Raw genomic sequence first — 22,710 nt, 5'->3', positions numbered from 1 at the left:
CACCTGAAGGCACTAAAATTACTGGTAGCTAAGGAAAACAACGATCAGCCACGAGGTTTGGTAATCTTTTGTAGCCTTCTATCATTTGGATTATTTATTTGCTTTTTTTTTTTTTAACTTGCTTTATTATTTCACCACAGCCTAAAGGAAAGGCTTCCCAGCGGGCGTGCCTTTGAATGTACCCGTCATGTCATACTTACCTGGCAGGGGAGCAATAGCCATGATCCCTAAGTGGCTCTCCCAGAGTGAGGCTGGTTCATTGCACTCCGTACCAGTTGACCTCTGCGATTTCCTCAAATGTGGGAAACTCGACTGCATAATTTATGGTAGTGGGGGACTGCGTTCGCGCTTTCCCCTGTGTTTGCTTGTTTGACAAAAATAGAGAACTTCACCAATTCTGACGAAGGATAATTTCAGCCACGGCACCCGTCTTCTTTGGCTCTTACTTTCCGCATCAAGTAGGCAGCGACAATCATTTCCTAGGCTTGATCATTTTTATTATCTATGTTTTCTGGAGACCAGTTTTAAGCCAGAATTTCACTTTTTATTTTAATTTTTCAGCTTTTTTTTCATCATTTTTTTATCCTGACTTCTTTTGATTTATTGTATGCTTCAATGCAATGGAAGAAATAAAGAATTGGAGACCTATATTACGTCTTCCAACAGAACGTAACGTTTGATTGAATTTCTGGGAAAAAAAGATTTTCTGGATCAAGGCAGTGAATTGCCGCTTGAGACAATCAGACCAAACCTTAGGAATAGCTGGGTGGTCGCTAGCACTTACTAATGAACACCATGGAATTTTGAAAAAGCCACCACAAATGTTCTTTCAGCCCTGTTGAGTGTGGATGAAGAGAAGACAGGTGCTAGGCAAGGGTCATTCCTATCGATGGAGTCATGAAATGTGTGACTTTGGGGACGAACGTAGACCAGCGGATTGTGTACTCTGCCTAATGGCTGCTGTAGTAGAATCTTGGCAAAACCGTTTCCAAAGAGAGAAAAAAAATTGTACAAGGTTTGCTGCAAGATATGGTTGCCCTCACTCTCTGTTATAGGTTTGGAACCATTCCAAGATGCCATATAAGAAGACCGAGGAATTTGTTGGGGTTTAAGCTTCCCTGTAGGAGGAAGCGGGCCTAATTAGAATATTGCCTCCCATAATCCTTTGCAATGGCTTATGGTCATGAACTTTTTCTCACCGCTGTCTTAAAGTGTCCTTACGTGGTAGCTCTTAAAAGCTTGCCCACTTGAACAGCTAGCTTTGCGCAGTGGCAGTATCGTAGCCCATGATGTCAATCCGAGGCGTGATTATTGCTAATTGAAAACTTTACCCAATACCCCGCCATGATGACTTGAAATACAGTCAGCATTGGCAATTTTTGACAGGCTCTAAGGAGACTGAAAGATTGGTTTAATAAAAGTTTATGGCGCCCCATGTCTAGGGCGTGTCTTACGTGACTCCCGTTTCTTCCTGAGCTCTGTTGCACCATTCCTTCCGCTGGCTTCTTAGCATTTCCCTTTTACCTTTCTCTCCCACTGAATTCACTTGTTTCCGGCAGCACACTATTCTCACTACATGCTACGAATTCCCATCCTTCGGCTCATTGGCCGAGCATTTGCCTTTATGCAAATTGCTCCTTCGCACCCTGAATCCAGCTCAATTATTCACACCTAACCACCTGAAGGCACTAAAATTACTGGTAGCTAAGGAAAACAACGATCAGCCACGAGGTTTGGTAATCTTTTGTAGCCTTCTATCATTTGGATTATTTATTTGCTCTTCTTTTTTTTTTTTTTTAACTTGCTTTATTATTTCACCACAGCCTAAAGGAAAGGCTTCCCAGCGGGCGTGCCTTTGAATGTACCCGTCATGTCATACTTACCTGGCAGGGGAGCAATAGCCATGATCCCTAAGGTGGCTCTCCCAGAGTGAGGCTGGTTCATTGCACTCCGTACCAGTTGACCTCTGCGATTTCCTCAAATGTGGGAAACTCGACTGCATAATTTATGGTAGTGGGGGACTGCGTTCGCGCTTTCCCATGTGTTTGCTTGTTTGACAAAAATAGAGAACTTCACCAATTCTGACGAAGGATAATTTCAGCCACGGCACCCGTCTTCTTTGGTTCTTACTTTCCACATCAAGCAGGCAGCGACAATCATTTCCTAGGCTTGATCATTTTTATTATCTATGTTTTCTGGAGACCAGTTTTAAGCCAGAATTTCACTTTTTATTTTAACTTTTCAGCTTTTTTTTTATCCTGACTTCTTTTGATTTATTGTATGCTTCAATGCAATGGAAGAAATAAAGAATTGGAGACCTATATTACGTCTTCCAACAGAACGTAACGTTTGATTGAATTTCTGGGAAAAAAAGATTTTCTGGATCAAGGCAGTGAATTGCCGCTTGAGACAATCAGACCAAACCTTAGGAATAGCTGGGTGGTCGATAGCACTTACTAATGAACACCATGGAATTTTGAAAAAGCCACCACAAATGTTCTTTCAGCCCTGTTGAGTGTGGATGAAGAGAAGACAGGTGCTAGGCAAGGGTCATTCCTATCGATGGAGTCATGAAATGTGTGACTTTGGGGACGAACGTAGACCAGCGGATTGTGTACTCTGCCTAATGGCTGCTGTAGTAGAATCTTGGCAAAACTGTTTCCAAAGAGAGAAAAAAAATTGTACAAGGTTTGCTGCAAGATATGGTTGCCCTCACTCTCTGTTATAGGTTTGGAACCATTCCAAGATGCCATATAAGAAGACCGAGGAATTTGTTGGGGTTTAAGCTTCCCTGTAGGAGGAAGCGGGCCTAATTAGAATATTGCCTCCCATAATCCTTTGCAATGGCTTATGGTCATGAACTTTTTCTCACCGCTGTCTTAAAGTGTCCTTACGTGGTAGCTCTTAAAAGCTGGCCCACTTGAACAGCTAGCTTTGCGCAGTGGCAGTATCGTAGCCCATGAGGTCAATCCGAGGCGTGATTATTGCTAATTGAAAACTTTACCCAATACCCCGCCATGATGACTTGAAATACAGTCAGCATTGGCAATTTTTGACAGGCTCTAAGGAGACTGAAAGATTGGTTTAATAAAAGTTTATGGCGCCCCATGTCTAGGGCGTGTCTTACGTGACTCCCGTTTCTTCCTGAGCTCTGTTGCACCATTCCTTCCGCTGGCTTCTTAGCATTTCCCTTTTACCTTTCTCTCCCACTGAATTCACTTGTTTCCGGCAGCACACTATTCTCACTACATGCTACGAATTCCCATCCTTCGGCTCATTGGCCGAGCATTTGCCTTTATGCAAATTGCTCCTTCGCACCCTGAATCCAGCTCAATTATTCACACCTAACCACCTGAAGGCACTAAAATTACTGGTAGCTAAGGAAAACAACGATCAGCCACGAGGTTTGGTAATCTTTTGTAGCCTTCTATCATTTGGATTATTTATTTGCTTTTTTTTTTTTTAACTTGCTTTATTATTTCACCACAGCCTAAAGGAAAGGCTTCCCAGCGGGCGTGCCTTTGAATGTACCCGTCATGTCATACTTACCTGGCAGGGGAGCAATAGCCATGATCCCTAAGGTGGCTCTCCCAGAGTGAGGCTGGTTCATTGCACTCCGTACCAGTTGACCTCTACGATTTCCTCAAATGTGGGAAACTCGACTGCATAATTTATGGTAGTGGGGGACTGCGTTCGCGCTTTCCCCTGTGTTTGCTTGTTTGACAAAAATAGAGAACTTCACCAATTCTGACGAAGGATAATTTCAGCCACGGCACCCGTCTTCTTTGGCTCTTACTTTCCGCATCAAGCAGGCAGCGACAATCATTTCCTAGGCTTGATCATTTTTATTATCTATGTTTTCTGGAGACCAGTTTTAAGCCAGAATTTCACTTTTTATTTTAATTTTTCAGCTTTTTTTTATCCTGACTTCTTTTGATTTATTGTATGCTTCAATGCAATGGAAGAAATAAAGAATTGGAGACCTATATTACGTCTTCCAACAGAACGTAACGTTTGATTGAATTTCTGGGAAAAAAAGATTTTCTGGATCAAGGCAGTGAATTGCCGCTTGAGACAATCAGACCAAACCTTAGGAATAGCTGGGTGGTCGCTAGCACTTACTAATGAACACCATGGAATTTTGAAAAAGCCACCACAAATGTTCTTTCAGCCCTGTTGAGTGTGGATGAAGAGAAGACAGGTGCTAGGCAAGGGTCATTCCTATCGATGGAGTCATGAAATGTGTGACTTTGGGGACGAACGTAGACCAGCGGATTGTGTACTCTGCCTAATGGCTGCTGTAGTAGAATCTTGGCAAAACCGTTTCCAAAGAGAGAAAAAAAATTGTACAAGGTTTGCTGCAAGATATGGTTGCCCTCACTCTCTGTTATAGGTTTGGAACCATTCCAAGATGCCATATAAGAAGACCGAGGAATTTGTTGGGGTTTAAGCTTCCCTGTAGGAGGAAGCGGGCCTAATTAGAATATTGCCTCCCATAATCCTTTGCAATGGCTTATGGTCATGAACTTTTTCTCACCGCTGTCTTAAAGTGTCCTTACGTGGTAGCTCTTAAAAGCTTGCCCACTTGAACAGCTAGCTTTGCGCAGTGGCAGTATCGTAGCCCATGATGTCAATCCGAGGCGTGATTATTGCTAATTGAAAACTTTACCCAATACCCCGCCATGATGACTTGAAATACAGTCAGCATTGGCAATTTTTGACAGGCTCTAAGGAGACTGAAAGATTGGTTTAATAAAAGTTTATGGCGCCCCATGTCTAGGGCGTGTCTTACGTGACTCCCGTTTCTTCCTGAGCTCTGTTGCACCATTCCTTCCGCTGGCTTCTTAGCATTTCCCTTTTACCTTTCTCTCCCACTGAATTCACTTGTTTCCGGCAGCACACTATTCTCACTACATGCTACGAATTCCCATCCTTCGGCTCATTGGCCTAGCATTTGCCTTTATGCAAATTGCTCCTTCGCACCCTGAATCCAGCTCAATTATTCACACCTAACCACCTGAAGGCACTAAAATTACTGGTAGCTAAGGAAAACAACGATCAGCCACGAGGTTTGGTAATCTTTTGTAGCCTTCTATCATTTGGATTATTTATTTGCTCTTCTTTTTTTTTTTTTTTAACTTGCTTTATTATTTCACCACAGCCTAAAGGAAAGGCTTCCCAGCGGGCGTGCCTTTGAATGTACCCGTCATGTCATACTTACCTGGCAGGGGAGCAATAGCCATGATCCCTAAGGTGGCTCTCCCAGAGTGAGGCTGGTTCATTGCACTCCGTACCAGTTGACCTCTGCGATTTCCTCAAATGTGGGAAACTCGACTGCATAATTTATGGTAGTGGGGGACTGCGTTCGCGCTTTCCCATGTGTTTGCTTGTTTGACAAAAATAGAGAACTTCACCAATTCTGACGAAGGATAATTTCAGCCACGGCACCCGTCTTCTTTGGCTCTTACTTTCCACATCAAGCAGGCAGCGACAATCATTTCCTAGGCTTGATCATTTTTATTATCTATGTTTTCTGGAGACCAGTTTTAAGCCAGAATTTCACTTTTTATTTTAACTTTTCAGCTTTTTTTTTATCCTGACTTCTTTTGATTTATTGTATGCTTCAATGCAATGGAAGAAATAAAGAATTGGAGACCTATATTACGTCTTCCAACAGAACGTAACGTTTGATTGAATTTCTGGGAAAAAAAGATTTTCTGGATCAAGGCAGTGAATTGCCGCTTGAGACAATCAGACCAAACCTTAGGAATAGCTGGGTGGTCGCTAGCACTTACTAATGAACACCATGGAATTTTGAAAAAGCCACCACAAATGTTCTTTCAGCCCTGTTGAGTGTGGATGAAGAGAAGACAGGTGCTAGGCAAGGGTCATTCCTATCGATGGAGTCATGAAATGTGTGACTTTGGGGACGAACGTAGACCAGCGGATTGTGTACTCTGCCTAATGGCTGCTGTAGTAGAATCTTGGCAAAACTGTTTCCAAAGAGAGAAAAAAAATTGTACAAGGTTTGCTGCAAGATATGGTTGCCCTCACTCTCTGTTATAGGTTTGGAACCATTCCAAGATGCCATATAAGAAGACCGAGGAATTTGTTGGGGTTTAAGCTTCCCTGTAGGAGGAAGCGGGCCTAATTAGAATATTGCCTCCCATAATCCTTTGCAATGGCTTATGGTCATGAACTTTTTCTCACCGCTGTCTTAAAGTGTCCTTACGTGGTAGCTCTTAAAAGCTGGCCCACTTGAACAGCTAGCTTTGCGCAGTGGCAGTATCGTAGCCCATGAGGTCAATCCGAGGCGTGATTATTGCTAATTGAAAACTTTACCCAATACCCCGCCATGATGACTTGAAATACAGTCAGCATTGGCAATTTTTGACAGGCTCTAAGGAGACTGAAAGATTGGTTTAATAAAAGTTTATGGCGCCCCATGTCTAGGGCGTGTCTTACGTGACTCCCGTTTCTTCCTGAGCTCTGTTGCACCATTCCTTCCGCTGGCTTCTTAGCATTTCCCTTTTACCTTTCTCTCCCACTGAATTCACTTGTTTCCGGCAGCACACTATTCTCACTACATGCTACGAATTCCCATCCTTCGGCTCATTGGCCGAGCATTTGCCTTTATGCAAATTGCTCCTTCGCACCCTGAATCCAGCTCAATTATTCACACCTAACCACCTGAAGGCACTAAAATTACTGGTAGCTAAGGAAAACAACGATCAGCCACGAGGTTTGGTAATCTTTTGTAGCCTTCTATCATTTGGATTATTTATTTGCTTTTTTTTTTTTTAACTTGCTTTATTATTTCACCACAGCCTAAAGGAAAGGCTTCCCAGCGGGCGTGCCTTTGAATGTACCCGTCATGTCATACTTACCTGGCAGGGGAGCAATAGCCATGATCCCTAAGGTGGCTCTCCCAGAGTGAGGCTGGTTCATTGCACTCCGTACCAGTTGACCTCTACGATTTCCTCAAATGTGGGAAACTCGACTGCATAATTTATGGTAGTGGGGGACTGCGTTCGCGCTTTCCCCTGTGTTTGCTTGTTTGACAAAAATAGAGAACTTCACCAATTCTGACGAAGGATAATTTCAGCCACGGCACCCGTCTTCTTTGGATCTTACTTTCCGCATCAAGCAGGCAGCGACAATCATTTCCTAGGCTTGATCATTTTTATTATCTATGTTTTCTGGAGACCAGTTTTAAGCCAGAATTTCACTTTTTATTTTAATTTTTCAGCTTTTTTTTCATCATTTTTTTATCCTGACTTCTTTTGATTTATTGTATGCTTCAATGCAATGGAAGAAATAAAGAATTGGAGACCTATATTACGTCTTCCAACAGAACGTAACGTTTGATTGAATTTCTGGGAAAAAAAGATTTTCTGGATCAAGGCAGTGAATTGCCGCTTGAGACAATCAGACCAAACCTTAGGAATAGCTGGGTGGTCGCTAGCACTTACTAATGAACACCATGGAATTTTGAAAAAGCCACCACAAATGTTCTTTCAGCACTGTTGAGTGTGGATGAAGAGAAGACAGGTGCTAGGCAAGGGTCATTCCTATCGATGGAGTCATGAAATGTGTGACTTTGGGGACGAACGTAGACCAGCGGATTGTGTACTCTGCCTAATGGCTGCTGTAGTAGAATCTTGGCAAAACCGTTTCCAAAGAGAGAAAAAAAATTGTACAAGGTTTGCTGCAAGATATGGTTGCCCTCACTCTCTGTTATAGGTTTGGAACCATTCCAAGATGCCATATAAGAAGACCGAGGAATTTGTTGGGGTTTAAGCTTCCCTGTAGGAGGAAGCGGGCCTAATTAGAATATTGCCTCCCACAATCCTTTGCAATGGCTTATGGTCATGAACTTTTTCTCACCGCTGTCTTAAAGTGTCCTTACGTGGTAGCTCTTAAAAGCTGGCCCACTTGAACAGTTAACCTTGCGCAGTGGCAGTATCGTAGCCCATGAGGTCAATCCGAGGCGTGATTATTGCTAATTGAAAACTTTACCCAATACCCCGCCATGATGACTTGAAATACAGTCAGCATTGGCAATTTTTGACAGGCTCTAAGGAGACTGAAAGATTGGTTTAAAAAAAGTTTATGGCGCCCCATGTCTAGGGCTTGTCTTACGTGACTCCTGTTTCTTCCTGAGCTCTGTTGCACCATTCCTTCCGCTGGCTTCCTTGCATTTCCCTTTTACCTTTCTCTCCCACTGAATCCACTTGTTTCCGGCAGCACACTATTCTCACTCCATGCTACGAATTCCCATCCTTCGGCTCATTGGCCTAGCATTTGCCTTTATGCAAATTGCTCCTTCGCACCCTGAATCCAGCTCAATTATTCACACCTAACCACCTGAAGGCACTAAAATTACTGGTAGCTAAGGAAAACAACGATCAGCCACGAGGTTTGGTAATCTTTTGTAGCCTTCTATCATTTGGATTATTTATTTGCTTTTTTTTTTTTTTAACTTGCTTTATTATTTCACCACAGCCTAAAGGAAAGGCTTCCCAGCGGGCGTGCCTTTGAATGTACCCGTCATGTCATACTTACCTGGCAGGGGAGCAATAGCCATGATCCCTAAGGTGGCTCTCCCAGAGTGAGGCTGGTTCATTGCACTCTGTACCAATTGACCTCTGCGATTTCCTCAAATGTGGGAAACTCGATTGCATAATTTATGGTAGTGGGGGACTGCGTTCGCGCTTTCCCCTGTGTTTGCTTGTTTGACAAAAATAGAGAACTTCACCAATTCTGACGAAGGATAATATCAGCCACGGCACCCGTCTTCTTTGGCTCTTACTTTCCGCATCAAGCAGGCAGCGACAATCATTTCCTAGGCTTGATCATTTTTATTATCTATGTTTTCTGGAGACCAGTTTTAAGCCAGAATTTCACTTTTTATTTTAATTTTTCAGCTTTTTTTTCATCATTTTTTTATCCTGACTTCTTTTGATTTATTGTATGCTTCAATGCAATGGAAGAAATAAAGAATTGGAGACCTATATTACGTCTTCCAACAGAACGTAACGTTTGATTGAATTTCTGGGAAAAAAAGATTTTCTGGATCAAGGCAGTGAATTGCCGCTTGAGACAATCAGACCAAACCTTAGGAATAGCTGGGTGGTCGCTAGCACTTACTAATGAACACCATGGAATTTTGAAAAAGCCACCACAAATGTTCTTTCAGCCCTGTTGAGTGTGGATGAAGAGAAGACAGGTGCTAGGCAAGGGTCATTCCTATCGATGGAGTCATGAAATGTGTGACTTTGGGGACGAACGTAGACCAGCGGATTGTGTACTCTGCCTAATGGCTGCTGTAGTAGAATCTTGGCAAAACTGTTTCCAAAGAGAGAAAAAAAATTGTACAAGGTTTGCTGCAAGATATGGTTGCCCTCACTCTCTGTTATAGGTTTGGAACCATTCCAAGATGCCATATAAGAAGACCGAGGAATTTGTTGGGGTTTAAGCTTCCCTGTAGGAGGAAGCGGGCCTAATTAGAATATTGCCTCCCACAATCCTTTGCAATGGCTTATGGTCATGAACTTTTTCTCACCGCTGTCTTAAAGTGTCCTTACGTGGTAGCTCTTAAAAGCTGGCCCACTTGAACAGTTAACTTTGCGCAGTGGCAGTATCGTAGCCCATGAGGTCAATCCGAGGCGTGATTATTGCTAATTGAAAACTTTACCCAATACCCCGCCATGATGACTTGAAATACAGTCAGCATTGGCAATTTTTGACAGGCTCTAAGGAGACTGAAAGATTGGTTTAAAAAAAGTTTATGGCGCCCCATGTCTAGGGCGTGTCTTACGTGACTCCTGTTTCTTCCTGAGCTCTGTTGCACCATTCCTTCCGCTGGCTTCCTTGCATTTCCCTTTTACCTTTCTCTCCCACTGAATCCACTTGTTTCCGGCAGCACACTATTCTCACTCCATGCTACGAATTCCCATCCTTCGGCTCATTGGCCTAGCATTTGCCTTTATGCAAATTGCTCCTTCGCACCCTGAATCCAGCTCAATTATTCACACCTAACCACCTGAAGGCACTAAAATTACTGGTAGCTAAGGAAAACAACGATCAGCCACGAGGTTTGGTAATCTTTTGTAGCCTTCTATCATTTGGATTATTTATTTGCTTTTTTTTTTTTTTAACTTGCTTTATTATTTCACCACAGCCTAAAGGAAAGGCTTCCCAGCGGGCGTGCCTTTGAATGTACCCGTCATGTCATACTTACCTGGCAGGGGAGCAATAGCCATGATCCCTAAGGTGGCTCTCCCAGAGTGAGGCTGGTTCATTGCACTCCGTACCAGTTGACCTCTGCGATTTCCTCAAATGTGGGAAACTTGACTGCATAATTTATTGTAGTGGGGGACTGCGTTCGCGCTTACCCCTGTGTTTGCTTGTTTGACAAAAATAGAGAACTTCACCAATTCTGACGAAGGATAATTTCAGCCACGGCACCCGTCTTATTTGGCTCTTACTTTCCACATCAAGCAGGCAGCGACAATCATTTCCTAGGCTTGATCATTTTTATTATCTATGTTTTCTGGAGACCAGTTTTAAGCCAGAATTTCACTTTTTATTTTAATTTTTCAGCTTTTTTTTCATCATTTTTTTATCCTGACTTCTTTTGATTTATTGTATGCTTCAATGCAATGGAAGAAATAAAGAATTGGAGACCTATATTACGTCTTCCAACAGAACGTAACGTTTGATTGAATTTCTGGGAAAAAAAGATTTTCTGGATCAAGGCAGTGAATTGCCGCTTGAGACAATCAGACCAAACCTTAGGAATAGCTGGGTGGTCGCTAGCACTTACTAATGAACACCATGGAATTTTGAAAAAGCCACCACAAATGTTCTTTCAGCCCTGTTGAGTGTGGATGAAGAGAAGACAGGTGCTAGGCAAGGGTCATTCCTATCGATGGAGTCATGAAATGTGTGACTTTGGGGACGAACGTAGACCAGCGGATTGTGTACTCTGCCTAATGGCTGCTGTAGTAGAATCTTGGCAAAACCGTTTCCAAAGAGAGAAAAAAAATTGTACAAGGTTTGCTGCAAGATATGGTTGCCCTCACTCTCTGTTATAGGTTTGGAACCATTCCAAGATGCCATATAAGAAGACCGAGGAATTTGTTGGGGTTTAAGCTTCCCTGTAGGAGGAAGCGGGCCTAATTAGAATATTGCCTCCCATAATCCTTTGCAATGGCTTATGGTCATGAACTTTTTCTCACCGCTGTCTTAAAGTGTCCTTACGTGGTAGCTCTTAAAAGCTGGCCCACTTGAACAGCTAGCTTTGCGCAGTGGCAGTATCGTAGCCCATGAGGTCAATCCAAGGCGTGATTATTGCTAATTGAAAACTTTACCCAATACCCCGCCATGATGACTTGAAATACAGTCAGCATTGGCAATTTTTGACAGGCTCTAAGGAGACTGAAAGATTGGTTTAATAAAAGTTTATGGCGCCCCATGTCTAGGGCGTGTCTTACGTGACTCCCGTTTCTTCCTGAGCTCTGTTGCACCATTCCTTCCGCTGGCTTCTTAGCATTTCCCTTTTACCTTTCTCTCCCACTGAATTCACTTGTTTCCGGCAGCACACTATTCTCACTACATGCTACGAATTCCCATCCTTCGGCTCATTGGCCTAGCATTTGCCTTTATGCAAATTGCTCCTTCGCACCCTGAATCCAGCTCAATTATTCACACCTAACCACCTGAAGGCACTAAAATTACTGGTAGCTAAGGAAAACAACGATCAGCCACGAGGTTTGGTAATCTTTTGTAGCCTTCTATCATTTGGATTATTTATTTGCTTTTTTTTTTTTTTAAACTTGCTTTATTATTTCACCACAGCCTAAAGGAAAGGCTTCCCAGCAGGCGTGCCTTTGAATGTACCCGTCATGTCATACTTACCTGGCAGGGGAGCAATAGCCATGATCCCTAAGGTGGCTCTCCCAGAGTGAGGCTGGTTCATTGCACTCTGTACCAGTTCATCTCTGCGATTTCCTCAAATGTGGGAAACTCGACTGCATAATTTATCGTAGTGGGGGACTGCGTTCGCGCTTTCCCCTGTGTTTGCTTGTTTGACAAAAATAGAGAACTTCACCAATTCTGACGAAGGATAGTTTCAACCACGGCACCCGTCTTCTTTGGCTCTTACTTTCCGCATCAAGCAGGCAGCGACAATCATTTCCTAGGCTTGATCATTTTTATTATCTATGTTTTCTGGAGACCAGTTTTAAGCCAGAATTTCACTTTTTATTTTAACTTTTCAGCTTTTTTTTCATCATTTTTTTATCCTGACTTCTTTTGATTTATTGTATGCTTCAATGCAATGGAAGAAATAAAGAATTGGAGACCTATATTACGTCTTCCAACAGAACTTAACGTTTGATTGAATTTCTGGGAAAAAAAGATTTTCTGGATCAAGGCAGTGAATTTCCGCTTGAGACAATCAGACCAAACCTTAGGAATAGCTGGGTGGTTGCTAGCACTTACTAATGAACACCATGGAATTTTGAAATAGCCACCACAAATGTTCTTTCAGCCCTGTTGAGTGTGGATGAAGAGAAGACAGGTGCTAGGCAAGGGTCATTCCTATCGATGGAGTCATGAAATGTGTGACTTTGGGGACGAACGTAGACCAGCGATTGTGTACTCTGCCTAATGGCTGCTGTAGTAGAATCTTGGCAAAACTGTTTCCAAAGAGAGAAAAAAAATTGTACAAGGTTTGCTGCAAGATATGGTTGCCCTCACTCTCTGTTATAGATTTGGAACCATTCCAAGATGCCATATAAGAAGACCGAGGAATTTGTTGGGGTTTAAGCTTCCCTGTAGGAGGAAGCGGGCCTAATTAGAATATTGCCTCCCATAATCCTTTGCAATGGCTTATGGTCATGAACTTTTTCTCACCGCTGTCTTAAAGTGTCCTTACGTGGTAGCTCTTAAAAGCTGGCCCACTTGAACAGCTAGCTTTGCGCAGTGGCAGTATCGTAGCCCATGAGGTCAATCCGAGGCGTGATTATTGCTAATTGAAAACTTTACCCAATACCCCGCCATGATGACTTGAAATACAGTCAGCATTGGCAATTTTTGACAGGCTCTAAGGAGACTGAAAGATTGGTTTAATAAAAGTTTATGGCGCCCCATGTCTAGGGCGTGTCTTACGTATCTCCCGTTTCTTCCTGAGCTCTGTTGCACCATTCCTTCCGCTGGCTTCTTAGCATTTCCCTTTTACCTTTCTCTCCCACTGAATTCACTTGTTTCCGGCAGCACACTATTCTCACTACATGCTACGAATTCCCATCCTTCGGCTCATTGGCCTAGCATTTGCCTTTATGCAAATTGCTCCTTCGCACCCTGAATCCAGCTCAATTATTCACACCTAACCACCTGAAGGCACTAAAATTACTGGTAGCTAAGGAAAACAACGATCAGCCACGAGGTTTGGTAATCTTTTGTAGCCTTCTATCATTTGGATTATTTATTTGCTTTTTTTTTTTTTTTAACTTGCTTTATTATTTCACCACAGCCTAAAGGAAAGGCTTCCCAGCAGGCGTGCCTTTGAATGTACCCGTCATGTCATACTTACCTGGCAGGGGAGCAATAGCCATGATCCCTAAGGTGGCTCTCCCAGAGTTAGGCTGGTTCATTGCACTCCGTACCAGTTGATCTCTGCGATTTCCTCAAATGTGGGAAACTCGACTGCATAATTTATCGTAGTGGGGGACTGCGTTCGCGCTTTCCCCTGTGTTTGCTTGTTTGACAAAAATAGAGAACTTCACCAATTCTGACGAAGGATAGTTTCAACCACGGCACCTGTCTTCTTTGGCTCTTACTTTCCGCATCAAGCAGGCAGCGACAATCATTTCCTAGGCTTGATCATTTTTATTATCTATGTTTTCTGGAGACCAGTTTTAAGCCAGAATTTCACTTTTTATTTTAACTTTTCAGTTTTTTTTTCATCATTTTTTTATCCTGACTTCTTTTGATTTATTGTATGCTTCAATGCAATGGAAGAAATAAAGAATTGGAGACCTATATTACGTCTTCCAACAGAACTTAACGTTTGATTGAATTTCTGGGAAAAAAAGATTTTCTGGATCAAGGCAGTGAATTTCCGCTTGAGACAATCAGACCAAACCTTAGGAATAGCTGGGTGGTTGCTAGCACTTACTAATGAACACCATGGAATTTTGAAATAGCCACCACAAATGTTCTTTCAGCCCTGTTGAGTGTGGATGAAGAGAAGACAGGTGCTAGGCAAGGGTCATTCCTATCGATGGAGTCATGAAATGTGTGACTTTGGGGACGAACGTAGACCAGCGATTGTGTACTCTGCCTAATGGCTGCTGTAGTAGAATCTTGGCAAAACTGTTTCCAAAGAGAGAAAAAAAATTGTACAAGGTTTGCTGCAAGATATGGTTGCCCTCACTCTCTGTTATAGATTTGGAACCATTCCAAGATGCCATATAAGAAGACCGAGGAATTTGTTGGGGTTTAAGCTTCCCTGTAGGAGGAAGCGGGCCTAATTAGAATATTGCCTCCCATAATCCTTTGCAATGGCTTATGGTCATGAACTTTTTCTCACCGCTGTCTTAAAGTGTCCTTACGTGGTAGCTCTTAAAAGCTGGCCCACTTGAACAGTTAGCTTTGCGCAGTGGCAGTATCGTAGCCCATGAGGTCAATCCGAGGCGTGATTATTGCTAATTGAAAACTTTACCCAATACCCCGCCATGATGACTTGAAATACAGTCAGCATTGGCAATTTTTGACAGGCTCTAAGGAGACTGAAAGATTGGTTTAATAAAAGTTTATGGCGCCCCATGTCTAGGGCGTGTCTTACGTGACTCCCGTTTCTTCCTGAGCTCTGTTGCACCATTCCTTCCGCTGGCTTCTTAGCATTTCCCTTTTACCTTTCTCTCCCACTGAATTCACTTGTTTCCGGCAGCACACTATTCTCACTCCATGCTACGAATTCCCATCCTTCGGCTCATTGGCCTAGCATTTGCCTTTATGCAAATTGCTCCTTCGCACCCTGAATCCAGCTCAATTATTCACACCTAACCACCTGAAGGCACTAAAATTACTGGTAGCTAAGGAAAACAACGATCAGCCACGAGGTTTGGTAATCTTTTGTAGCCTTCTATCATTTGGATTATTTATTTGCTTTTTTTTTTTTAACTTGCTTTATTATTTCACCACAGCCTAAAGGAAAGGCTTCCCAGCGGGCGTGCCTTTGAATGTACCCGTCATGTCATACTTACCTGGCAGGGGAGCAATAGTCATGATCCTTAAGGTGGCTCTCCCAGAGTGAGGCTGGTTCATTGCACTCCGTACCAGTTGACCTCTGCGATTTCCTCAAATGTGGGAAACTCGACTGCATAATTTATGGTAGTGGGGGACTGCGTTCGCGCTTTCCCCTGTGTTTGCTTGTTTGACAAAAATAGAGAACTTCACCAATTCTGACGAAGGATAATTTCAACCACGGCACCCGTCTTCTTTGGCTCTTACTTTCCGCATCAAGCAGGCAGCGACAATCATTTCCTAGGCTTGATCATTTTTATTATCTATGTTTTCTGGAGACCAGTTTTAAGCCAGAATTTCACTTTTTATTTTAACTTTTCAGCTTTTTTTTCATTATTTTTTTATCCTGACTTCTTTTGATTTATTGTATGCTTCAATGCAATGGAAGAAATAAAGAATTGGAGACCTATATTATGTCTTCCAACAGAACGTAACGTTTGATTGAATTTCTGGGAAAAAAAGATTTTCTGGATCAAGGCAGTGAATTGCCGCTTGAGACAATCAGACCAAACCTTAGGAATAGCTGGGTGGTCGCTAGCACTTACTAATGAACACCATGGAATTTTGAAAAAGCCACCACAAATGTTCTTTCAGCCCTGTTGAGTGTGGATGAAGAGAAGACAGGTGCTAGGCAAGGGTCATTCCTATCGATGGAGTCATGAAATGTGTGACTTTGGGGACGAACGTAGACCAGCGGATTGTGTACTCTGCCTAATGGCTGCTGTAGTAGAATCTTGGCAAAACTGTTTCCAAAGAGAGAAAAAAAATTGTACAAGGTTTGCAGCAAGATATGGTTGCCCTCACTCTCTGTTATAGGTTTGGAACCATTCCAAGATGCCATATAAGAAGACCGAGGAATTTGTTGGGGTTTAAGCTTCCCTGTAGGAGGAAGCGGGCCTAATTAGAATATTGCCTCCCATAATCCTTTGCAATGGCTTATGGTCATGAACTTTTTCTCACGGCTGTCTTAAAGTGTCCTTACGTGGTAGCTCTTAAAAGCTGGCCCACTTGAACAGCTAGCTTTGCGCAGTGGCAGCATCGTAGCCCATGAGGTCAATCCGAGGCGTGATTATTGCTAATTGAAAACTTTACCCAATATCCCGCCATGATGACTTGAAATAAAGTCAGCATTGGCAATTTTTGACAGGCTCTAAGGAGACTGAAAGATTGGTTTAATAAAAGTTTATGGCGCCCCATGTCTAGGGCGTGTCTTACGTGACTCCCGTTTCTTCCTGAGCTCTGTTGCACCATTCCTTCCGCTGGCTTCTTAGCATTTCCCTTTTATCTTTCTCTCCCACTGAATCCACTTGTTTCCGGCAGCACACTATTCTCACTCCATGCTACAATTCCCATCCTTCGGCTCATTGGCCTAGCATTTGCCTTTATGCAAATTGCTCCTTCGCACCCTGAATCCAGCTCAATTATTCACACCTAACCACCTGAAGGCACTAAAATTACTGGTAGCTAAGGAAAACAACGATCAGCCACGACATTTGGTAATCTTTTGTAGCCTTCTATCATTTGGATTATTTATTTGCTTTTTTTTTTTTTTTTAACTTGCTTTATTATTTCACCACAGCCTAAAGGAAAGGCTTCCCAGCGGGCGTGCCTTTGAATGTACCCGTCATGTCATACTTACCTGGCAGGGGAGCAATAGCCATGATCCCTAAGGTGGCTCTCCCAGAGTGAGGCTGGTTCATTGCACTCCGTACCAGTTGACCTCTGCGATTTCCTCAAATGTGGGAAACTCGACTGCATAATTTATGGTAGTGGGGGACTGCGTTCGCGCTTTCCCCTGTGTTTGCTTGTTTGACAAAAATAGAGAACTTCACCAATTCTGACGAAGGATAATTTCAGCCACGGCACCCGTCTTCTTTGGCTCTTACTTTCCACATCAAGCAGGCAGCGACAATCATTTCCTAGGTTTGATCATTTTTATTATCTATGTTTTCTGGAGACCAGTTTTAAGCCAGAATTTCACTTTTTATTTTAACTTTTCAGCTTTTTTTTTATCCTGACTTCTTTTGATTTATTGTATGCTTCAATGCAATGGAAGAAATAAAGGATTGGAGACCTATATAACGTCTTCCAACAGAACGTAACGTTTGATTGAATTTCTGGGAAAAAAAGATTTTCTGGATCAAGGCAGTGAATTGCCGCTTGAGACAATCAGACCAAACCTTAGGAATAGCTGGGTGGTCGCTAGCACTTACTAATGAACACCATGGAATTTTGAAAAAGCCACCACAAATGTTCTTTCAGCCCTGTTGAGTGTGGATGAAGAGAAGACAGGTGCTAGGCAAGGGTCATTCCTATCGATGGAGTCATGAAATGTGTGACTTTGAGGACGAACGTAGACCAGCGGATTGTGTACTCTGCCTAATGGCTGCTGTAGTAGAATCTTGGCAAAACTGTTTCCAAAGAGAGAAAAAAAATTGTACAAGGTTTGCTGCAAGATATGGTTGCCCTCACTCTCTGTTATAGGTTTGGAACCATTCCAAGATGCCATATAAGAAAACCGAGGAATTTGTTGGGGTTTAAGCTTCCCTGTAGGAGGAAGCGGGCCTAATTAGAATATTGCCTCCCATAATCCTTTGCAATGGCTTATGGTCATGAACTTTTTCTCACCGCTGTCTTAAAGTTTCCTTACGTGGTAGCTCTTAAAAGCTGGCCCACTTGAACAGCTAGCTTTGCGCAGTGGCAGTATCGTAGCCCATGAGGTCAATCCGAGGCGTGATTATTGCTAATTGAAAACTTTACCCAATACCCTGCCATGATGACTTGAAATACAGTCAGCATTGGCAATTTTTGACAGGCTCTAAGGAGACTGAAAGATTGGTTTAATAAAAGTTTATGGCGCCCCATGTCTAGGGCGTGTCTTACGTGACTCCCGTTTCTTCCTGAGCTCTGTTGCACCATTCCTTCCGCTGGCTTCTTAGCATTTCCCTTTTACCTTTCTCTCCCACTGAATTCACTTGTTTCCGGCAGCACACTATTCTCACTACATGCTACGAATTCCCATCCTTCGGCTCATTGGCCTAGCATTTGCCTTTATGCAAATTGCTCCTTCGCACCCTGAATCCAGCTACATTATTCACACCTAACCACCTGAAGGCACTAAAATTACTGGTAGCTAAGGAAAACAACGATCAGCCACGAGGTTTGGTAATCTTTTGTAGCCTTCTATCATTTGGATTATTTATTTGCTTTTTTTTTTTTAACTTGCTTTATTATTTCACCACAGCCTAAAGGAAAGGCTTCCCAGCGGGCGTGCCTTTGAATGTACCCGTCATGTCATACTTACCTGGCAGGGGAGCAATAGCCATGATCCCTAAGGTGGCTCTCCCAGAGTGAGGCTGGTTCATTGCACTCCGTACCAGTTGACCTCTGCGATTTCCTCAAATGTGGGAAACTCGACTGCATAATTTATGGTAGTGGGGGACTGCGTTCGCGCTTTCCCCTGTGTTTGCTTGTTTGACAAAAATAGAGAACTTCACCAATTCTGACGAAGGATAATTTCAACCACGGCACCCGTCTTCTTTGGCTCTTACTTTCCGCATCAAGCAGGCAGCGACAATCATTTCCTAGGCTTGATCATTTTTATTATCTATGTTTTCTGGAGACCAGTTTTAAGCCAGAATTTCACTTTTTATTTTAACTTTTCAGCTTTTTTTTCATTATTTTTTTATCCTGACTTCTTTTGATTTATTGTATGCTTCAATGCAATGGAAGAAATAAAGAATTGGAGACCTATATTACGTCTTCCAACAGAACGTAACGTTTGATTGAATTTCTGGGAAAAAAAGATTTTCTGGATCAAGGCAGTGAATTGCCGCTTGAGACAATCAGACCAAACCTTAGGAATAGCTGGGTGGTCGCTAGCACTTACTAATGAACACCATGGAATTTTGAAAAAGCCACCACAAATGTTCTTTCAGCCCTGTTGAGTGTGGATGAAGAGAAGACAGGTGCTAGGCAAGGGTCATTCCTATCGATGGAGTCATGAAATGTGTGACTTTGGGGACGAACGTAGACCAGCGGATTGTGTACTCTGCCTAATGGCTGCTGTAGTAGAATCTTGGCAAAACTGTTTCCAAAGAGAGAAAAAAAATTGTACAAGGTTTGCTGCAAGATATGGTTGCCCTCACTCTCTGTTATAGGTTTGGAACCATTCCAAGATGCCATATAAGAAGACCGAGGAATTTGTTGGGGTTTAAGCTTCCCTGTAGGAGGAAGCGGGCCTAATTAGAATATTGCCTCCCATAATCCTTTGCAATGGCTTATGGTCATGAACTTTTTTTCACCGCTGTCTTAAAGTGTCCTTACGTGGTAGCTCTTAAAAGCTGGCCCACTTGAACAGCTAGCTTTGCGCAGTGGCAGTATCGTAGCCCATGAGGTCAATCCGAGGCGTGATTATTGCTAATTGAAAACTTTACCCAATACCCCGCCATGATGACTTGAAATACAGTCAGCATTGGCAATTTTTGACAGGCTCTAAGGAGACTGAAAGATTGGTTTAATAAAAGTTTATGGCGCCCCATGTCTAGGGCGTGTCTTACGTGACTCCCGTTTCTTCCTGAGCTCTGTTGCACCATTCCTTCCGCTGGCTTCTTAGCATTTCCCTTTTACCTTTCTCTCCCACTGAATCCACTTGTTTCCGGCAGCACACTATTCTCACTACATGCTACGAATTCCCATCCTTCGGCTCATTGGCCTAGCATTTGCCTTTATGCAAATTGCTCCTTCGCACCCTGAATCCAGCTCAATTATTCACACCTAACCACCTGAAGGCACTAAAATTACTGGTAGCTAAGGAAAACAACGATCAGCCACGAGGTTTGGTAATCTTTTGTAGCCTTCTATCATTTGGATTATTTATTTGCTTTTTTTTTTTTTTAACTTGCTTTATTATTTCACCACAGCCTAAAGGAAAGGCTTCCCAGCGGGCGTGCCTTTGAATGTACCCGTCATGTCATACTTACCTGGCAGGGGAGCAATAGCCATGATCCCTAAGGTGGCTCTCCCAGAGTGAGGCTGGTTCATTGCACTCCGTACCAGTTGACCTCTGCGATTTCCTCAAATGTGGGAAACTCGACTGCATAATTTATGGTAGTGGGGGACTGCGTTCGTGCTTTCCCCTGTGTTTGCTTGTTTGACAAAAATAGAGGACTTCACCAATTCTGACGAAGGATAATTTCAGCCACGGCACCCGTCTTCTTTGGCTCTTACTTTCCACATCAAACAGGCAGCGACAATCATTTCCTAGGTTTGATCATTTTTATTATCTATGTTTTCTGGAGACCAGTTTTAAGCCAGAATTTCACTTTTTATTTTAACTTTTCAGCTTTTTTTTCTACATTTTTTTATCCTGACTTATTTTGATTTATTGTATGCTTAAATGCAATGGAAGAAATAAAGAATTGGAGACCTATATTACGTCTTCCAACAGAACGTAACGTTTGATTGAATTTCTGGGAAAAAAAGATTTTCTGGATCAAGGCAGTGAATTGCCGCTTGAGACAATCAGACCAAACCTTAGGAATAGCTGGGTGGTCGCTAGCACTTACTAATGAACACCATGGAATTTTGAAAAAGCCACCACAAATGTTCTTTCAGCCCTGTTGAGTGTGGATGAAGAGAAGACAGGTGCTAGGCAAGGGTCATTCCTATCGATGGAGTCATGAAATGTGTGACTTTGGGCACGAACGTAGACCAGCGGATTGTGTACTCTGCCTAATGGCTGCTGTAGTAGAATCTTGGCAAAACTGTTTCCAAAGAGAGAAAAAAAAAATGTACAAGGTTTGCTGCAAGATATGGTTGCCCTCACTCTCTGTTATAGGTTTGGAACCATTCCAAGATGCCATATAAGAAGACCGAGGAATTTGTTGGGGTTTAAGCTTCCCTGTAGGAGGAAGTGGGCCTAATTAGAATATTGCCTCCCATAATCCTTTGCAATGGCTTATGGTCATGAACTTTTTCTCACCGCTGTCTTAAAGTTTCCTTACGTGGTAGCTCTTAAAAGCTGGCCCACTTGAACAGCTAGCTTTGCGCAGTGGCAGTATCGTAGCCCATGAGGTCAATCCGAGGCGTGATTATTGCTAATTGAAAACTTTACCAAATACCCCGCCATGATGACTTGAAATACAGTCAGCATTGGCAATATTTGACAGGCTCTAAGGAGACTGAAAGATTGGTTTAATAAAAGTTTATGGCGCCCCATGTCTAGGGCGTGTCTTACGTGACTCCCGTTTCTTCCTGAGCTCTGTTGCACCATTCCTTCCGCTGGCTTCTTAGCATTTCCCTTTTACCTTTCTCTCCCACTGAATTCACTTGTTTCCGGCAGCACACTATTCTCACTACATGCTACGAATTCCCATCCTTCGGCTCATTGGCCTAGCATTTGCCTTTATGCAAATTGCTCCTTCGCACCCTGAATCCAGCTCAATTATTCACACCTAACCACCTGAAGGCACTAAAATTACTGGTAGCTAAGGAAAACAACGATCAGCCACGAGGTTTGGTAATCTTTTGTAGCCTTCTATCATTTGGATTATTTATTTGCTTTTTTTTTTTTAACTTGCTTTATTATTTCACCACAGCCTAAAGGAAAGGCTTCCCAGCGGGCGTGCCTTTGAATGTACCCGTCATGTCATACTTACCTGGCAGGGGAGCAATAGCCATGATCCCTAAGGTGGCTCTCCCAGAGTGAGGCTGGTTCATTGCACTCCGTACCAGTTGACCTCTGCGATTTCCTCAAATGTGGGAAACTCGACTGCATAATTTATGGTAGTGGGGGACTGCGTTCGTGCTTTCCCCTGTGTTTGCTTGTTTGACAAAAATAGAGGACTTCACCAATTCTGACGAAGGATAATTTCAGCCACGGCACCCGTCTTCTTTGGCTCTTACTTTCCACATCAAGCAGGCAGCGACAATCATTTCCTAGGTTTGATCATTTTTATTATCTATGTTTTCTGGAGACCAGTTTTAAGCCAGAATTTCACTTTTTATTTTAACTTTTCAGCTTTTTTTTTATCCTGACTTCTTTTGATTTATTGTATGCTTCAATGCAATGGAAGAAATAAAGGATTGGAGACCTATATAACGTCTTCCAACAGAACGTAACGTTTGATTGAATTTCTGGGAAAAAAAGATTTTCTGGATCAAGGCAGTGAATTGCCGCTTGAGACAATCAGACCAAACCTTAGGAATAGCTGGGTGGTCGCTAGCACTTACTAATGAACACCATGGAATTTTGAAAAAGCCACCACAAATGTTCTTTCAGCCCTGTTGAGTGTGGATGAAGAGAAGACAGGTGCTAGGCAAGGGTCATTCCTATCGATGGAGTCATGAAATGTGTGACTTTGAGGACGAACGTAGACCAGCGGATTGTGTACT

General features: G+C 42.8%; 27 non-coding genes across 27 annotated transcripts; all 27 read left to right on the top strand.

The window, feature by feature from the left end:
• Positions 1–192: 192 nt before the first annotated feature.
• LOC134591218 (U1 spliceosomal RNA) lies at positions 193–358 on the top strand. Its single transcript, XR_010088027.1, has one exon. It is a non-coding gene; the product is annotated as a U1 spliceosomal RNA (small nuclear RNA).
• An 899-nt stretch (positions 359–1,257) lies between these two features.
• On the top strand, positions 1,258–1,398 carry LOC134593738 (U4 spliceosomal RNA). The gene has a single exon (XR_010090173.1). It is a non-coding gene; the product is annotated as a U4 spliceosomal RNA (small nuclear RNA).
• A 477-nt stretch (positions 1,399–1,875) lies between these two features.
• On the top strand, positions 1,876–2,042 carry LOC134590832 (U1 spliceosomal RNA). Its single transcript, XR_010087699.1, has one exon. It is a non-coding gene; the product is annotated as a U1 spliceosomal RNA (small nuclear RNA).
• An 888-nt stretch (positions 2,043–2,930) lies between these two features.
• LOC134592188 (U4 spliceosomal RNA) lies at positions 2,931–3,071 on the top strand. Its single transcript, XR_010088849.1, has one exon. It is a non-coding gene; the product is annotated as a U4 spliceosomal RNA (small nuclear RNA).
• Positions 3,072–3,541: 470 nt separating this feature from the next.
• Positions 3,542–3,708, top strand: LOC134590378 (U1 spliceosomal RNA). Its single transcript, XR_010087311.1, has one exon. It is a non-coding gene; the product is annotated as a U1 spliceosomal RNA (small nuclear RNA).
• An 887-nt stretch (positions 3,709–4,595) lies between these two features.
• On the top strand, positions 4,596–4,736 carry LOC134593737 (U4 spliceosomal RNA). Its single transcript, XR_010090172.1, has one exon. It is a non-coding gene; the product is annotated as a U4 spliceosomal RNA (small nuclear RNA).
• Positions 4,737–5,213: 477 nt separating this feature from the next.
• On the top strand, positions 5,214–5,380 carry LOC134590831 (U1 spliceosomal RNA). Its single transcript, XR_010087698.1, has one exon. It is a non-coding gene; the product is annotated as a U1 spliceosomal RNA (small nuclear RNA).
• Positions 5,381–6,268: 888 nt separating this feature from the next.
• Positions 6,269–6,409, top strand: LOC134592187 (U4 spliceosomal RNA). Its single transcript, XR_010088848.1, has one exon. It is a non-coding gene; the product is annotated as a U4 spliceosomal RNA (small nuclear RNA).
• A 470-nt stretch (positions 6,410–6,879) lies between these two features.
• On the top strand, positions 6,880–7,046 carry LOC134590376 (U1 spliceosomal RNA). Its single transcript, XR_010087310.1, has one exon. It is a non-coding gene; the product is annotated as a U1 spliceosomal RNA (small nuclear RNA).
• Positions 7,047–7,945: 899 nt separating this feature from the next.
• LOC134592654 (U4 spliceosomal RNA) lies at positions 7,946–8,086 on the top strand. The gene has a single exon (XR_010089250.1). It is a non-coding gene; the product is annotated as a U4 spliceosomal RNA (small nuclear RNA).
• Positions 8,087–8,557: 471 nt separating this feature from the next.
• LOC134591158 (U1 spliceosomal RNA) lies at positions 8,558–8,724 on the top strand. Its single transcript, XR_010087976.1, has one exon. It is a non-coding gene; the product is annotated as a U1 spliceosomal RNA (small nuclear RNA).
• Positions 8,725–9,623: 899 nt separating this feature from the next.
• Positions 9,624–9,764, top strand: LOC134592696 (U4 spliceosomal RNA). Its single transcript, XR_010089285.1, has one exon. It is a non-coding gene; the product is annotated as a U4 spliceosomal RNA (small nuclear RNA).
• Positions 9,765–10,235: 471 nt separating this feature from the next.
• LOC134591309 (U1 spliceosomal RNA) lies at positions 10,236–10,402 on the top strand. Its single transcript, XR_010088107.1, has one exon. It is a non-coding gene; the product is annotated as a U1 spliceosomal RNA (small nuclear RNA).
• An 899-nt stretch (positions 10,403–11,301) lies between these two features.
• On the top strand, positions 11,302–11,442 carry LOC134593590 (U4 spliceosomal RNA). The gene has a single exon (XR_010090050.1). It is a non-coding gene; the product is annotated as a U4 spliceosomal RNA (small nuclear RNA).
• A 472-nt stretch (positions 11,443–11,914) lies between these two features.
• LOC134591214 (U1 spliceosomal RNA) lies at positions 11,915–12,081 on the top strand. Its single transcript, XR_010088024.1, has one exon. It is a non-coding gene; the product is annotated as a U1 spliceosomal RNA (small nuclear RNA).
• An 898-nt stretch (positions 12,082–12,979) lies between these two features.
• Positions 12,980–13,120, top strand: LOC134592186 (U4 spliceosomal RNA). Its single transcript, XR_010088847.1, has one exon. It is a non-coding gene; the product is annotated as a U4 spliceosomal RNA (small nuclear RNA).
• Positions 13,121–13,592: 472 nt separating this feature from the next.
• LOC134591122 (U1 spliceosomal RNA) lies at positions 13,593–13,759 on the top strand. The gene has a single exon (XR_010087946.1). It is a non-coding gene; the product is annotated as a U1 spliceosomal RNA (small nuclear RNA).
• Positions 13,760–14,657: 898 nt separating this feature from the next.
• Positions 14,658–14,798, top strand: LOC134592184 (U4 spliceosomal RNA). The gene has a single exon (XR_010088846.1). It is a non-coding gene; the product is annotated as a U4 spliceosomal RNA (small nuclear RNA).
• A 469-nt stretch (positions 14,799–15,267) lies between these two features.
• Positions 15,268–15,434, top strand: LOC134590313 (U1 spliceosomal RNA). Its single transcript, XR_010087256.1, has one exon. It is a non-coding gene; the product is annotated as a U1 spliceosomal RNA (small nuclear RNA).
• Positions 15,435–16,333: 899 nt separating this feature from the next.
• Positions 16,334–16,474, top strand: LOC134592653 (U4 spliceosomal RNA). The gene has a single exon (XR_010089249.1). It is a non-coding gene; the product is annotated as a U4 spliceosomal RNA (small nuclear RNA).
• Positions 16,475–16,946: 472 nt separating this feature from the next.
• LOC134589789 (U1 spliceosomal RNA) lies at positions 16,947–17,113 on the top strand. The gene has a single exon (XR_010086811.1). It is a non-coding gene; the product is annotated as a U1 spliceosomal RNA (small nuclear RNA).
• Positions 17,114–18,001: 888 nt separating this feature from the next.
• Positions 18,002–18,142, top strand: LOC134593240 (U4 spliceosomal RNA). Its single transcript, XR_010089750.1, has one exon. It is a non-coding gene; the product is annotated as a U4 spliceosomal RNA (small nuclear RNA).
• A 469-nt stretch (positions 18,143–18,611) lies between these two features.
• LOC134589788 (U1 spliceosomal RNA) lies at positions 18,612–18,778 on the top strand. Its single transcript, XR_010086810.1, has one exon. It is a non-coding gene; the product is annotated as a U1 spliceosomal RNA (small nuclear RNA).
• An 899-nt stretch (positions 18,779–19,677) lies between these two features.
• On the top strand, positions 19,678–19,818 carry LOC134592183 (U4 spliceosomal RNA). The gene has a single exon (XR_010088845.1). It is a non-coding gene; the product is annotated as a U4 spliceosomal RNA (small nuclear RNA).
• Positions 19,819–20,289: 471 nt separating this feature from the next.
• Positions 20,290–20,456, top strand: LOC134590644 (U1 spliceosomal RNA). Its single transcript, XR_010087537.1, has one exon. It is a non-coding gene; the product is annotated as a U1 spliceosomal RNA (small nuclear RNA).
• Positions 20,457–21,356: 900 nt separating this feature from the next.
• On the top strand, positions 21,357–21,497 carry LOC134593547 (U4 spliceosomal RNA). Its single transcript, XR_010090013.1, has one exon. It is a non-coding gene; the product is annotated as a U4 spliceosomal RNA (small nuclear RNA).
• Positions 21,498–21,966: 469 nt separating this feature from the next.
• On the top strand, positions 21,967–22,133 carry LOC134590643 (U1 spliceosomal RNA). Its single transcript, XR_010087536.1, has one exon. It is a non-coding gene; the product is annotated as a U1 spliceosomal RNA (small nuclear RNA).
• The last annotated feature ends 577 nt before the right edge of the window (positions 22,134–22,710 follow it).

Source organism: Pelobates fuscus, chromosome 2 (assembly GCF_036172605.1).
Source record: "Pelobates fuscus isolate aPelFus1 chromosome 2, aPelFus1.pri, whole genome shotgun sequence".
Taxonomy (NCBI): domain Eukaryota; kingdom Metazoa; phylum Chordata; class Amphibia; order Anura; family Pelobatidae; genus Pelobates; species Pelobates fuscus.
Note: the sequence above shows the minus strand (reverse complement) of the source record. Positions and strands in the feature narration are given on the sequence as shown.